The sequence below is a fragment of the Pristis pectinata genome, chromosome 43 (assembly GCF_009764475.1).
Source record: "Pristis pectinata isolate sPriPec2 chromosome 43, sPriPec2.1.pri, whole genome shotgun sequence".
Classification (NCBI taxonomy): domain Eukaryota; kingdom Metazoa; phylum Chordata; class Chondrichthyes; order Rhinopristiformes; family Pristidae; genus Pristis; species Pristis pectinata.
Genome location: NC_067446.1, coordinates 458,059 through 473,682, shown reverse-complemented (window position 1 = coordinate 473,682; position 15,624 = coordinate 458,059). Strand labels below are relative to the sequence as shown.

Sequence of the window (15,624 nt, the reverse complement as noted above, 5' to 3'; positions counted from 1 at the left end):
CAGGAGACCGTCCAGCCCACTGCACCAGACCACAGGCACAGGGAGACCATTCAGCCCTTTGTATCTGTCACACTGGAACAGTAGGACACTGATCAGCCCATGGGAGCAGGGGTCCCCCTTCCAGCCCCTTGGTCAGTCCACTCTGCGTGTGAAGTTTCTGATTTCAACCCAGCTGTAGGTAGAGTGGGTTCCAGGCTTCCGCCGCCCCTTGTGTGAGCGGATGCTTGACACTTAAGCAGTCGTAAGCCCTCCGGTTCAAGGCGGCAGGGTTAGGGGTGCGCTCTCCCCAGGCACGACGTCAAACCCAGGCCCTACCTGCCCTCGTGCCTGCTTGTGGGAGACCGGTGAGGGGATTGGGGGTGGGTGGGTGGGAGGTTCGCTGTGTCCCAGTGCCAATGTTTACCCCTGGGGCTGAGCTGAGCCCTCAGTAGCACAGGCCACTGGAGCCTGGATAAAGGCTGGGAAGGGGATCAGGACGTACTGAAGACTCAACAGAAACACCAGCGCTTCCCGTTCCTTTAGAAATATGATAACTGTCCATTCCCAAAACCCTGTGTCCACCTGGAGTCCAGTGGTACAGGCGTGGAGCTCCATTATAAACTGCCACCCCACCCTAATCCCACACAAAAGCAGCCTTCAAATGGAGCTCCAAATACCCCTCACCAGGGCTGGCACCAGCGTGGAGCTCTGGGATACACCCCAGGCCTGGTACCAGCGTGGAGCTGCGGGATACGCCCCAGGCCTGGTACCAGCACGGAGCTCCGGGATACGCCCCAGGCCTGGTACCAGCGCAGAGCTCCGGGATACGCCCCAGGCCTGGTACCAGCGCAAAGTCATAGAGCCACAGCATAGAGTTGTACAGCATAGAAGTGGGCCCTTTGGCTCATGCCAACCTCTTTGCCCATCTACACTAATCCCAGTTGCCCACATTAGGTCCATATCCTTGTATGCCTTGGTTATTTAAGTATATGTCTAAATGTCTCTTAAACATAGTGACTGTATCTGACTCCACAACCACCTCTGGCAGCGAGTTCCAGATATCAACCACTCTCTGTGTTAAAAATAAACTTTTCTCCTCAAGCCCCCTTTAAAACTCCTGTTACCTGTGCGTGCGTGCATGCGTGTGTGTGTGCGTGTTTAAGAGAGATGGAGGGGGGAGGGAGAGGGAGAAATATATACATGAAGGAACACAGAGAGAGAGGGAGCGAACTGGGAGGGAGGTAGAGAGACAGAGATTGGAGTATTGTGTGCAGTCCTGGTCGCCCCATTACAGGAAGGATGTGGAGGCTTTGGAGTGGGTGCAGGAGAGGTTCACCAGGGTGCTGCCGGGATTACAGAGTATCAGCTCCATGGTGACTTGGCCATTTGGATTCAGAATCGGGAATTCAGAAATGACTTGGCCGTTTGAATTGAGAATTCCCAGGGTCGGAATGTCTAATACCAGAGGGCGTGCATTTAAGGTGCGAGGGGGCAGGTTCAAAGGAGATGTGTGGAGCAGGTTGTTTTACACAGAGAGTGGTGGGTGCCTGGAATGTGCTGCCAGGGGTGGGGGTGGAAGCAGATACAATAGAGGGGTTTAAGAGGCATTTAGACAGGCACATGAACCGTCAGGGAATGGAGGGATATGGACCAAATGAAGGCAGGTGGGATCAGTTAGATTGGCATCATGGTCGGCACAGACATGGTGGGCCGAATGGCCTGTAACTTTCTATGTTTTATATTCTCTGAGGGTGAGAGAGACAGAGGGAGAGAGGGAGGGAGGGAGAGGGGGGAGAGAGGGAGGGAGGGAGGGAGGGAGAGGGAGAGAGGGAGAGAGAGGGGGGGAGAGAGAGGGGGGAGAGAGGGAGGGAGGGGAGAGAGAGGGGGAAGAGAGGGGAGAGAGAGAGGGGAGAGAGAGAGGGAGAGAGAGGGGGGAGGGAGAGGGGGAGAGAGAGAGGGGAGAGACAGAGGGAGGGAGAGAGAGGGGGAGGGAGAGAGAGGGGGGGGGAGAGAGAGGGAGAGAGAGAGAGGGGGGAGAGAGGGGGAGAGAGAGGGGGGAGAGAGGGGGGAGAGAGAGGGGAGAGAGAGAGGGAGAGAGACCAAATTAAGAGAGAAACAAGGAGCAGACACAATGATGGAAGGAGTGAGAAGAGTAAAAGGAGGAAAGTAAGACTGCCCAGAACTGGCGGAGAGAGTCAGACAAGGAGGGAGGGATGCCTCAGGTGAGAGAGATGGACAGCCAGACACAGAAAGGGAGAGGGATTGAAACAGAAAGGGAGGGAACGAAGCAGGGAGGGAGAGACAGAGAGAGAGCGAGAGCAGTACAGAGAGGAAGGAGAGAGCGAGGGAAGAAGAGGTGCTCTGGTGAGGCCTGTACCTGCGGGACGGGGGAAGGACCATGCTGCTGGTGTGGAAGATGGAGCTCGTTAGGTGTGGACAGTCACTGCTGGACGACAATGAATAGTTCATATCTTATTTCTGAAGGCCCGTTAACAAATTTTTGTCCTGAGCAGAACCACCAATAGTTCTATCCCGTCCCCCAGCCCGCCTCACTTGCAAATTCTGCAGCTCACGCTGGGCTTGGTGTTGGGGTGAACCCCTGTTCCCAGCCACAGGCTGGCCAGATGGTCAGAGAAACTGACCGATCTCCAAGCAGCCCACACTGGGGCCAACCATCTCAGCCCAGAACCCCTCCTCTCCTTGCCTGACCTGACCCGTGTCAGGGATCTGGGCTCCAAGACCCGCCAGTATCAGGGCCTGTACTCACGGGCCAGCTCCCACAGGTGCCGTCACCCAGTTATTCAACTATGATGGGAAGCACAGACCAGGTCCATCACGTGCTCTGCCTCACACCGTCCCACTGGACAACTGGAGAGAGTACATCTGAATAATTCCATACCAGCCCTGCAGCTTGGGGAAGGCTGGGTTGTGGCTATAAAACACACACACTGGCAGACGCACACACACACACACACACACACACACACACACACACTAGTAGACACACACAGACGCATACGCTGGCAGACACACACACACACACACACACACACTAGTAGACACACATAGACGCATACGCTGGCAGACACACACACACATTAGTAGACACACACAGGCGCATACGCTGGCAGACACACACACACACACTAGTAGACACACACAGGCACATACGCTGGCAGACACACACACACACACTAGTAGACACACACAGGCGCATACGCTGGCAGACACACACACACACACACACACTAGTAGACACACACAGACGCATACGCTGGCAGACACACACACACACACACACTAGTAGACACACACAGACACATATGCTGGCAGACACACACACACACACACACACACACACACACACACAGACAGATATAGACAGACAGACACAAAGAGACACAGACATACGCACAAAGACACATACAGACAGCCACACACACACAAATACACACAATGTACACACAAAGACAGATAAACACACACACACACCCTGTGAGTGCCCATGGGCAGTGAGAGGGAGCTGTGAGAGAGCACTCGAATCAACAGGAGGGAGGAATTGGAGATGAGCCTGGAGGTGACGGCGAGGAACCCATGTGTTTGCCTGACACTCACACAGTTCACACCTCTCTCACAGGCTAGGGACGTCATTAATGCAGTCAACGGGGAGCCAGATGAGATCAGTGCTCTAGAAGTGCTCCATTCCTCCATTAGCATCTGGGAAGACTGGGAGAGATGTTGTGTTACTGAGCACCGGGGGAAAACTCCTATAGACGTCTGGGTCACTTGCAGAAATTCTGCAGTCCTGCTTTCATACTGGGCATGGGAGCAGAGCCAGTCACTCACGCTCCCTCTACACCGTCTGACAGAGCTGCAGCCTCCCAGGTTTCATCCTGACCTCCGCCGCTGTCTGTGTGGAGTTTGCACGTTCTCTCAATGACTGCGTGGGTCCCCCCCTCACCCGTCCACATCCCAAAGACTAGGTTAATTGGCCGCTGTAAACTGCCCCACCAGTGTGTAGGTGAGGGACAGAATCTGGGGCGTGGGGGCGGTTGGTGGGATTAATGTACGAGTAGTTGGGGAATCTAAGAACTAGAGGGCACAGGTTTAAGAGGAAAGGGGAGAGATTTAATAGGAACCTGAGGGGCAACTTTTTCACCCAGAGGGTGGTCTGTGGGTGGAACGAGCTGCCAGGGGAAGTGGTTGCTGCTTATCTGATGCTCTGTGCCTGTGATGCTGCTGCACCCAGGCACACAAGGGCTTCTGCATACGGCAATAAACTCCACTTCGACTTTGAGGCAGGTACATTAACAACATTGAAAAGAGCCACATACACAAGATGCCGGAGGAACTCAGTGGGTCAGGCAGCATCCGTGGAGGGAGGCGGACAGTCGACATTTCGGACCGAGACCCTTCATCAGGACTGGAAAGGAAGAGGGGAGAAGCCAGAATAAGAGGGTGGGGGGTTGGGGGAGGAGCATGAGCTGGCAGGTGAGTCCAGGTGAGGGGGGGGGGTGGTAAGGTAGGTGGGTCAGGGAGGCGGGGAGGGGTGGGGGGCGTAAGTGGGGATGATGTGAGGAGCTGGGAGGTGATAGGTGGCTGAAGAAGATGGAATCTGATAGGACAGGACAGTGGACCATGAATAAAGGGGAGGAGGTGGGGAACCAGAGGGAGGAAGGTCTGGGTGAAGGGCAGGTCGTAGGGGCAGGAGTGGGGAAAGGGAAAAGGGTAAACAAATGGGGGGGAGGGGTGGGGGACAGGGGGAGTGGTTACTGGAAGTTGGTGCCGTCAGGTAGGAGACTACCAAGATGGAATACAAGGTGCTGTTCTTCTAATCTGCGGGATACTTGGACAGGTCCATGGATTGGAAAGGTTTGGAGGGACATGGGCCAAACGCAGGCAAATGGGACTGGCTTAGATGGGAATCTTGGCCGGCATGGACCTGTTGGGCTGAAGGGCCTGTTTCCGTGTTGCGTGACTCTATGACTGTAGTGTAAGTGGCTGGTTTATGGTCAGAATGGACCGGTTGGGCCGAAGGGCCTGTTTGCCTGCTGTCTCTCTCTGACTTCCGAGACAGGGACAGCACGGATGACTCCTCCTTGGCCAGAGCTGCTCATTGGACCCTCACAACATGAGGCGTCTCTTGGAAATGTCCTCCATATGGGCTCCTCCTGCACACTCCCTACTTCCTGCCCTTCTCTGCTGTCCGGATATGCCGTGATCGTCTGTTCTTCGGGGGTGGGTGGGGGACCCAAAGGAGGTGCCTCTACACAGGAATCCTTCCCCTTTACGTCAGGGACCTGGGGCGGAGAGCGTTGCCCCAAGACTGCCCCGCAACAGGTTTTTAAGCTGTGCGGGAGATTTGTCTCTCGGAGGAGTCGGCGAGCTGGGGTCCCGTCTGCTCTCTCAGGAGGATGAAAGCAATCACACCCTTGCCATGTTTAGACTCTCCCGTGAATCTCTGAATGTTGTTATCACGCCCAGGGAATTTGGACTGGAGGCTGAGGAAGTCATTGAGGGCGAGGACTCGAGGAGAACTGAGGTGTCTCCATCAGAAGGGAGAAGGGGAGAGAGAAGAGGGAAGGGGGATTAGAGGTGGAGGGAAAGACAGATAAGTAGGTGAATGAGAGCGAGACAGAGAGTGACAGAGAAGAAAGATAAAGACATACAGAGGCTGCAGGAGGGGGAGAATGGCAAAGAGTGAGGGAGACTGAGACAGACAGAAAGGGGGAGCAGGCAAAGGCAGAGAGAAACAATGACTGGGAGAAGGAGGGATAGAAAAAGAAACAAGGAAAGAAACAGAGGAGGTGAGAGAGGGAGAGAGTAACAGAGACCAGAGGTGAGCGTGTGTGTGTGTGAGTGTGAGCGTTCGAGTGTGAGCGTTCGCGAGAATGTGAGAGCGTGCGTGCGAGAGTGTGTATCTGTGAGAGAGAGAGAAAGGTACAGAGGAGAGGGAAAGAGGAGGGAGAGTGCAAGAAAGAAAGGCAGAGAGAGTAGAGAGAATAAAGAGAGGGGAGACACACACATGGAGGAAGGGAGGGAGAGGTATTGAGACAGAGAGAAAAATTTGGAGAGAAGAGGACAGAGAGGGACAAAGTGAGCACAGACATACTCCTTTCAGCCCCTCAAGTCTGTGCTAACCATCAAGGACCTGCAGACACAAATCCCATTTCCCAGCACTGGGTCCACAGCCTTTCCTGCCTTGGCAATTCAAGGGCTCCTCTAGACACTTCTTGTATGTTGTGGGAGTCTCTGCCTCCACCACCCCTCAGGCTGTGCGTTCCAGATTCCAACCACCCCCACCCCTCCCCCGGAGGAAAATGTTCTTCCTCAGATCCCCTCTGAACCTCTTACCCCTTCCCCTAAACCTACGCCGTTTGATCTTATACACCTCCGCTTGGGGAGAAGTGATTTACCTCTCACCCCCCCCCCATCTCTTCCACTCACAATTTTGTACACTCCAGCATGTCTTCCCTCAGCCCCAAGGTAAGCCCAGCCTCTCCACATAGCTGAACTGCTCCATCCCAGTAAATCCACTCTGCAGCCTCTCCAGTGCTCCCACACCCTTCCTACGGTGTGGCCACACAGTCCTCCATTTAGATGGGCCGAGAGGGAGAAGGCGATAGGGAAACAGTGCGAGAGAGAGAGAGAGAGAGAGAGAGAGAGAGAGAGAGAGCGAGAGAGAGAGAGAGAGAGAGCGAGAGAGAGAGAGAGAGAGAGCGAGAGAGAGAGAGAGAGAGAGAGAGAGAGAGAGAGAGAGAGAGAGAGAGAGAGAGAGAGAGAGAGAGAGAGAGAGAGAGAGAGAGAACATAGAACACTACAGCACAGTACAGGCCCTTCAGCCCACAATGTTGTGCTGACACTTTATCCTGCTCTAAGATCTATCTAACCCTTCCCTCCCACATAGCCATTTCTCTACCATTCATGTGTATATCTAAGAGTCTCTTAAATGTCCCTGATGTATCTGCCCCCACAACCTCTGCCAGTGGTGCGTTCCACGCACCCACCACTCTCTGTGTAAAAACACTTACCCCTGACATCCCCCTTATACCTTCCTCCAATCACCTTAAAATTATGCCCCCTCGTGTTGGCCATTGTCGCCCTGGGAAAAAGTCTCTGAGTGTCCACAATCTATGCTTCTTATCATCTTGTACACCTCTATCAAGTCACCTCTCATCCTCCTCCTCTCCAAAGAGAAAAGCCCTCGCTCGCTCAACCTATCCTCATAAGACATGCTCTCCAATCCAGGCAGCATCCTGGTAAATCTCCTCTGCACCCTCTCTAAAGCTTCCACATCCTTCCTAGATAAGCCGGGTGAGATGGGATTGGGGATCATGTACTGACGTAGACTGAAGAGAACAGCGAGGAGGAATACATGGATCATTTCTGGGGAGGGAGGCTGTGACCAGTGGGGTTCCGCAGGGACTGGTACAGTCCATCATCCACATCAATGATTTTGATGAAGGGACCAAGTGTAACGTATCCAAGCTTGCTGGCCATACTAGGCTGGGTGGCAGTAAGGACGATGCAGAGATGTTTCTAGGGGAATCAGACCAGCTACGTGAATGGGCAAGAATGTGGCAGATAGGATCCAGTGTGGGAAAAACGTGAGGCCATCCACTTTGGCAGAAAGACAGAAAGAGGGGGCAATTTTTCAAACAGTGGAAGGTGGAAAGGTGTTGGTGTTCAGAGGGACCAGGGGGTTCAAAGCACACACATCACTGGAAGTTTAGTCCAGGCACATCGTGACCTTCTGGACCAGATCTCAAAGTCTCCAGCTTCAGGTAACTCACTCTGTCTCCAGGGTCGCCTGTCTCTGCCTGTACCCAAGGCCACTCCTCTTCACCTGTACTGAGGGTCACCCATGTCCGCCTGTACTGGGGAGGGGGTCGTCTCCGCCTGTCTTCCATCTGTGATTTGGGCTCAGTTTTCCCCTTTCTGTTGTGTGTATTTCTGGTCAGCCCATTACAGGAAGGATGTGGGGCTTTGGAGAGGGTGCAGGAGAGGTTCACCAGGATGCTGCCTGGATTAGAAGGCACAAGCTATAAGGAGAGGTTGGACAAACTTGGATTGTTTTCTCTGGAGTGGCAGAGGCTGAGGGGAGACCTGATAGAGGTTTATAAGGTTATGATAGGCATAGATGAACAGTCAGAATCATTTTCCCAGAGTAGAAATATCAAATACTAGAGGGCATACATTTACGGTGAGAGGGGGAAGTTTAAAGGAGATGTGCGGGGCAAGTTTTTTTTACACAGAGGGTGGTGGGTGCCTGGAACGGGCTGGCAGGGATAGTGGTGGAAGCAGATACGATAGAGGCGTTTACGAGGCTTTCGGACAGACACATGAATACGCAGGGAATGGAGGGATATGGTTCACATGCAGGCAAGAAGAGAGTTAGTTTAATTTGGCACCGTGTTCGGTACAGACATGATGGGCCAAAGGGCCTGTTCCTGTTCTGTGTTCTATAGCTTGACCTGCCAGGTGTGACATCAACAACACATAACACAGACAAAGAAACATAATCTGCTTCTAACTGCTACGTCAACACGGAGACACAAGAGATTCTGCAGATACTGGAATCTGGAGCAACACACAAGAAGTGTTGGAGGAACTCAGCAGGTCAGGCAGCGTCCATGGAGGGAGATAAACAGTCGACATTTCAGGTCAAGACCTTTCATCAGGACTGGAAAGGAAGAGGGCAGAAGCCAGAATAAGAAGGGGGAGGAGCACACGCAGGCAGGTGATAGGTGAGTCCAGGTGAGAGGAACACATTTGGTCTCACCCCATCAGAGAAGTTTCCTTCGTTCCACCCATCTCTCTTCTTCTGGAAGGTAACTTGTTTTCTCTTTTGCCCAGAGACACCAGAGACTGGAGTGCTGGTGGAACTCAGCAGGTCAGGCAGCATCTGTGGAGGGAAATGGACAGTCGACAGATGAAGGGTCTCGACCCGAAACATTGACTGTCCATTTCCATCCACGGATGCTGCCTGACCTGCTGAGTGTTTTCAGTGCTTTCTGATTTTACATCACCGTAAGTTAACATGCAGCTATGGGAAGCAAACAGTAAGGCAAACAGTATATCACGAGGGGATGAGTACAGGACAGCGCTGTCTTAGTAAAACTATACAGGGCCCTGGTGAGACCGCACTTGGAACACTGTGCACAGGTTTCGTCAGCTTTGTTAGGAAGGATCCCTTGCGAGAGAGGGAGTGCAGTGAAGGTTCACTGCTCTGATCCCTGGGATGGTTGGTTTGTCCTGTGAGAGGTTAAGTAGAGTGGTCTGGGCTCCTTCGAGCTCAGAAGGATGAGCGTCGACCTCATTGAAATGGACAACGTTCCCACAGGAGAAACAAAACAGATGCTGGAATCTGGAGCGAAAAACAAACTGCGGGAGGAACTCAGCGGGTCAGGCAGCATCTGTGGAGGGAGATGGACAGTCAAAGTTTCAGGTTGAGACGCTTCACTTGGAAAAGCCCAGGTGAAGGATCTCGACTCGAAGCATCAACTGTCCACGTCCCTCCACTGATGCTGCCTGACCTGCAAAATTCTCACAGGACTTGACAGGGAGGATGCACGGAGGAGGTTTCCTCTGGCTGGAGTGACTGAGACCAGGGATCGCAGTCTCAAAATAAGGGGCTGGTCATTCAGGATAGAGTTGGGGAGAAATTTCTCCACCCAGAGGGGGAGGAATCTTTGGAATTCTCTTTCAAGAGACTCAGCCACAGGGTATACTTAACAAAGAGATAGATTTTGTTTCGGATATGACAGGAATGAAGAGATATGGGGTTAGTGCCTCTGAGGTAGAAGGTCAGCTGTGAATGCTGGGACAGGTACGAGGGGCTGAATGGCCTCCTCCTGCTTCTGTTTCTGCTGTTTGTACCAAGAGAATGTGACACAGACTTGGAGGGGAACAGAGACAGTCAGACTGACGCAGAGGTAGCAAGAATGGCGCGCACACACACACACACGCACACACACACACACGCACACACACACACACACACACACACACCATAGACACACACACACATATACCACAGACACACACACCACAGGTGTACACACACACCCACCAGACGCACATACTTACATACACCACAGATACACACACCACACACACACACTGCAGACTGTCACACAAACAACCGAACTCCATCTACACACACCACACACATCACACTTAGCACACACAGACTCACATAGGACATACATTAACACACACAACAGACACACACACCACAAATACACAACAGACAGACACACACAGAGTACACCATCACACACATACCCATACTCCGTAGATACACCCACATACCACAGACACACATAGTACACCGACACAGACGCCCATACTCCAGTCACACACATACCACGGACACACACACTTAGTACACCCCACAGGCACATACACACACTCACACAGCACATATATGAACACAGACAGACACACACACAATGCAGACAGTTGACACGTACATACATACATCAGACAGAGACAGCTGATGCACACAAGGAAGTCTGAGACTGAGCTGGAGTGAGCTGCCGGCTGAGGGGGAGCTTGTCAGGAGATCCCTGGCTGCCAGCTTTACCTCCTTCCTGCTCACTTACTTAATCCATTCAAAGCACAAACAATGCTGAATAATTCCCCATTAACAGGAGCAGAACACTGACATCATGCCTTGCACACAGACCAGCTTCCTCACATTCTCTGCCCCTAATCTCCTGCAACATCCACAAGCCCAGAGAACAGACTGTGTGAATAAAGCTTTTAAAATTAAATCTCCTCCAGCTTCACGCACACACGCACTTTCCTCTCCCTGAAGGCTGGCAAAATCACTGAGTGCTCACCCAAGTCTTTCCACACACACACACACACACACACACACACACACACATGTGCACTCACAGATGCACACACACACGTACACACACGCACACACACAGACACATAGACATGTGCACTCAGACATGCACACACAGATACATAGACGTGCACTCACAGACGTGTGCACACACACAGATACATGGACGTGCACTCACAAACGTGCGCACACACAGATACATAGACGTGCACTCACAGATGTGCACACACACAGATACACAGACATGTGCACTCAGATGTGCACACACACACACACACAGAGATACATAGACATGCGCACTCACAGACGTGCGCACACACAGATACATAGATGTGCACTCACAGATGTGCACACACACAGATACATAGACATGCACACTCAGACACACGGACACACAGACACACGGACATGTGCACTCACAGACATGCACACGCACACAGATACATAGACACGTACACTCACAGACGCGCGCGCACACACACACACACACACACACAAATAGGTACAGGCACACAAAGACACACACCCAGATACACAGGCTGATACACTTACACATATATGTTTGCACACACACATCATCACATATACCTATAAACATACTTCCCTTTGGACACAAAGACAGGCACAGGCATATGCATACAAACACACACACACAAAGATACAGACAGGCACAAATGTACATGCTCACATACACACACAAAGATGCACATAGAGATACACTCACAGAGAAAACACCCAGAGAGACAGACACAAATAGACACAACAGATACACTCACATATACAGTTACACACACAGTCTCTCTCTCTCCCACTTTCCCCCTCGCCCTGCCGTTCACAGACACATTCAGTCACAGAGCGACTGCTCAAAGATTGTCTGATCACTTAACTTTCACAGTCTGATTTAAACATGAGCTTGCTTGCTCACTACTCACAGTTGCCTGGCAGCTCCCTCTCAGTGCATCCCTGCCATTTGCGCCCCTGCTCGCTTCATCTCTCCATCGTAACCTTTCCGTCTGTGAGAAAACAGAAAATAATAGACTGAAACTCTCGGGAGATGAGGCCGTGTAAAATGAAAGGGGGGGTGGCGGGCGGAATGCGTACTTGCTTTCTGCATGAAGGCTGCACAGCGGTGCACTCACACACACACACACACACACACACACACACACAGAGGAGTGTGCAGAGCTCAGAGCTTCCTCACTCCATCACTCCCTGTCACACCCTCGACGTGTCCTCCTGAATGGGGCCTGGTCACATGAACCAGCAGAGATGAAGCTGCTGATGTGATCCTCAGTGATGCGGGAGTCGATGACAGCAGCAAACAGAGGCTGGGGTCAGACGGCTTATCGTCACGGCACTGACAGAGGGGTTGGGCACCACAGACAGACAGACAACCGGCACCAGGACACCCTGCACCTCGCTCCGAGCTGTGCTGACATCCCCTCCCACTGCCTGCCCAGCCCACTGTCTGTTACACTCCAGCACGCCAGACGGGAGAATTCACAAATCACTCCCCCCCCCCCCCACCCCCGGCCCCAAGCCCTCCCTGTCTCTGTAACCCCCTCCGGCCCCTACACCCCCCCCCGTCTCTGTAAACACCTCTGGCCCCTACACCCCTTCCCGTCTCTGTAAACCCCTCCGGCCCCTACACCTCTCCCAATATCCGTAACCCACTCCAGCCCCTACACCCCTCCTCTGGCCCCTACACCACTTGTCTCTTTAATGCCCTCCGCCTCTTCACCCCTCCCCGCCTCCATGACCCCCTCCCTCCCCTACACCCCTCCCTGTCTCTGTGACCCCCTTCGGCCCCTATATCCCTCCGTCTCTGTAACCCCTTGAGCCCCACACTTCTCTCTCGGTCATCTTTTGTTCACGTCCCACTCCAGTGATACACGATCCCAGTGGGACTGACCCTTCACTCTCAGAGAGAAGACATTGCTCCTTATCTCTGGCCCTTTATTCCGAAGCCATGCTCCTGAGTTCTGGAAACACTCACGGGGGCGAAACCTCCTCTGCATCCACCCTGTCAACCTTTGACGTTTCAATAGGATCACTCTCAGCTCCTTCTAAACCCATGGGTATCGGTCCAACTTGCTCAACCTCTCTTCATACATCAATCCCTTCATCTCACGACTTCACCCAATCAACCTTCTCCGCCTTGCCCCCAATGCAAGTATATCCCTTCCCTCAATCGGTTTAAGGTGAGAGGGGAGAGATTTAACAGGAACCTGAGGGGCAACTTTTTCACCCAGGGGGTGGTCAATACTGTATATGGAACGAGCTGCCAGAGGAAGTGGTTGAGGCAGGTACATTGACAACATTGGACAGGTATATGGATAGGAAGGATTTAGAGGGATATGGTCCCAACATGGGCAAATAGGCCTGGTTTAGATAGGAATCTTGGTCAGCATGGACCAGTTGGGCTGAAGGGCCTGTTTCCGTGCTGTGTGACTCAATGACTCTCCGAGTAATGACCCGACTTGCATACCTCATATCGTTGCATTAACACCTCCCTACCCCTTGCAATAAAAGCCAACATTCCATTTATCTTCTTAACTATTTGCTCAAGCTGCATACCAACTCTTTGTGCCTCATGTACCAAGACCCCAGATCCCTTTTGTTATGTGACATTTTGTAGTCTCACTCTGTTTAAATAATAATTTGCTTGTACATTCTTCCTTCCAGAGTGGGTAACTTCACAGTTCCCCACATTATACTCCATCTGGCAATTTCTTGCCCCCTCTGTGTGGACTCCTGTGTCCTCCTCAGAGATCACTGTTCCTGTGAGAGGGGGAGTGAGAGAAAGAGAGGGAGAGACATCGGGGGGGAAGGGGGAGGGAAATAGAGGGAGAGACGCTGGACGGAGAAAGAAAAAGAAGCAGGGAGAAAGGGGGAGGGAGAGACAGAAAGAGAGGAGGAGGGAGGGAATAAGAGAACGTGAGGGAGTTAAGAGAGTGAGGGAGAGAGGGAAGGCAAGAAATAGGGAAAGGAGGTGAAAGAGGGAGGGAGAGAGAGGGGTAGAGAGAGACAGGGAGGAGAGAGAGGGGTAGAGGGTAGAGGGGATAGAGGTAGAGAGAGAGGAGAGAGAGAAGGTAGAGAGAGTGAGGGGGAGGAGAGAGGGAGGGAGGAGAGGGAGGGAGGAGAGAGGGAGGAGAGAGGGAGGGAGGAGAGAGAGAGGAGAGAGGGAGGAGAGAGGGAGTGAGTGAAGAGAGAGAGGGGGAGAGAGGGAGGAGAGAGAGAGGGAGGTGAACAGCAAGGGGGGGAGAGAGAGATTGAGAGAGAGAGAGAGAGAGAGAGAGAGAGAGAGAGAGAGTGAGAGAGTGTAAGTAAGGCAGGGAGAGTGAATCACCAGGGCATCTGGAGCTGTTAATGCAATAACTCACAATCTAATTGTGGCAGAATATCTGCGCTGGCCTCAAAATTAAATTGGAGTCCTGACATTTACAAAGTGAATTGTGCCCACAAGGAATAAAACAAATATCTGTCATACAATTGTCCACAGCCCATCTGGTGATAAACAGAACACTGAGTGTTAAACAGGTCTCTGGAATATCCAACTATATCTCAGTATTTCATTCCTAGACATGCTCATTCCACACTGACCCTCACTGGGGGACGGGTCCCACACACACACTGACCCTCACTGGGGGATGGGTCCCACACACACACTGACCCTCAGTTGGGGATGGGTCCCACACACACACACACACACACACACACACACACACACAGTGACCCTCACCGGGGGACGGGTCCCACACACACACTGATCCTCACCGGGGGACGGGTCCCACACACACACTGACCCTCACCGGGGGACGGGTCCCACACACACACACACACACACACACACACACACACAATCTGACCCTCACTGGGGGATGGGTCCCACACACACACACTGACCTTCACTGGAGGATGTGTGTGTCTCTCTCCCTCACACAATCTGACCCTCACTGGGGGATGGGTCCCATACACACACTGACCCTCACTGGAGGATGTGTGTGTCTCTCTCCCTCACACACACACACACACACACACACACACACACACACACACACACACACACACACACACACACACACACACACACACACACACCCTCACTGGGTGTAGGATTTGATGGCCTCCTCCTGTTCTGGTGTAACTGTCACGAAGGGCTGAATGGCCTTTTGACCGCCACTGTACCAGAGCACTGGATGCTGACACGGTCCATATCCCTGATGGCTCTTATGGTCAAACAGTTGAACAATGCTTTTTATTGAACCCGAGTTTCAGCAGAATGGATGGGACTCAGATGGAGATATTCTTTAACATACCCAGTAAATCGACATCAGAAGGCCTCACACTACAGTCCTGTGCAGCTCTCTCACTCTATCCATCCATTCCGATGCTCCCAAGGGTGTCCATGTGCCCTGCCCCCTTTCCCAATGACTCACTTGCTCCATTCACTGTGGAACCCACTGTGTGAATCTCCTCAGCTGCAGGCACACCTCGCAGTCTCTGCGCACCATAGAGATGTGGGCAAATATCACACAGGACATGGGGAGGTCACTGCGGCAGGGGCGGCGAGGAGGGAGCACCGCGCTGCGGGATTGATTACTTGATATCTTTATTAGTCACATGTACATTGAAACACACAGTGAAATGCATCTTTTGCGTAGAGTGTTCTGGGGGCAGCCCACAAGTGTCGCCATGCTTCCGGCGCCAACATAGCACGCCCACAACTTCCTAACCCGTACATCTTTGGAATGTGGGAGGAAACCGGAGCAACCGGAGGAAAC

The 15,624-nt window shown here is 52.6% G+C and overlaps 1 protein-coding gene across 1 annotated transcript in view; it reads right to left on the bottom strand.

Moving 5' to 3' along the window:
* Nucleotides 1–12,013, bottom strand: part of cntn5 (contactin 5) — a 58,457-nt gene extending 46,444 nt beyond the window's left edge. The window contains exons 1-2 of the mRNA XM_052008987.1: nt 11,942–12,013; nt 11,773–11,853 (exon numbers count right to left, since the gene is read on the bottom strand). The gene's annotated coding sequence lies outside the window, so the exon portion shown is untranslated. The remainder of the gene's footprint in view (nt 1–11,772; nt 11,854–11,941) is intronic.
* Nucleotides 12,014–15,624: the final 3,611 nt, after the last annotated feature.